The sequence below is a fragment of the Microtus ochrogaster genome, linkage group LG9 (assembly GCF_000317375.1).
Source record: "Microtus ochrogaster isolate Prairie Vole_2 linkage group LG9, MicOch1.0, whole genome shotgun sequence".
Classification (NCBI taxonomy): Eukaryota; Metazoa; Chordata; class Mammalia; order Rodentia; family Cricetidae; genus Microtus; species Microtus ochrogaster.
In genome coordinates this window covers 37,424,079-37,425,002 of record NC_022034.1, presented here as the reverse complement: position 1 = coordinate 37,425,002, position 924 = coordinate 37,424,079, and the positions used below count along the sequence as shown (strand labels likewise).

Genomic DNA, 924 nt, shown 5'->3' with positions numbered 1-924 from the left:
AATCAAATACCTATTGAGTAAGATTATTAGCAGTGCAAAAATAGCTGAAAGGATCTTTATACTTGTAGAGAGTTGTAGTTATACATACACATACACATACATGTACTAAAATTGAAATACAGAAAGAACAAAAACAATTAATTTACATATATTTCTAGTGTCAAGCTATCTCATATAGATATTAATAGAATTGGAGGTAGATAGGAAATGGGGCATGTCACAGAAAGAAAATTTAAATAAATATTGATATTTATAAAAGAATCACTTATGTCAAATAATCTATTAATTCCAAAGAAATACAAAATACACAATAATTGTAAATGCTGGAATGAGAAGAATTAAAAGAAAGCAATGGACAAACATTAAGAAAAGCTGTGGATGTTCTTCAGAAACAGTAGTGACTTTAAAACAAGTCATTTAAAATACTGAAAAGAAAAGAAAAGCGAGAAACCAGACTCTGTGGGCCAACCATGTTAAGCTAAGTATGGACAAGTCACCCAAAGGAAGTTCTTTACTTTCAACCATTATCACCTCCGACTCTGGCCAATGATGAATTTAAATGGAGGCCTGAGTATCAGAAGTTTACCCTGAGGCAATGCCTGTTTTCAGGAGGAACCACAAGCTGAGGTTACCCTACCTCCACCCAAGAACAGACCATTCAAAGGAAATGCCTGGCATTCCAACCACTGGAACACACTCACCAGGACACCCCAAGATAAATGTCAGCCAATCAGGGATCTTAAAACCTCATAAATCCCTCAGCCCTACCTTTACTTCTATAAAACCTTATTCTAATTGAGCTCGGGGCTCTCTGGTTATTCCAATAAGCTGGACTTGCAGAGAGACCAAGTTTGCAAACTTGATTAAAATAAAGGCTCATTGCTTTTACATACAGGACTTGGTCTCCTTGTTGGCTTTTTCGGG

General features: G+C 35.8%; 1 pseudogene; it reads right to left on the bottom strand.

Moving 5' to 3' along the window:
• The window catches only part of LOC101990652, a 2,033-nt pseudogene extending 1,508 nt beyond the window's left edge, over positions 1–525 (bottom strand).
• Between the last annotated feature and the right edge of the window lie 399 nt (positions 526–924).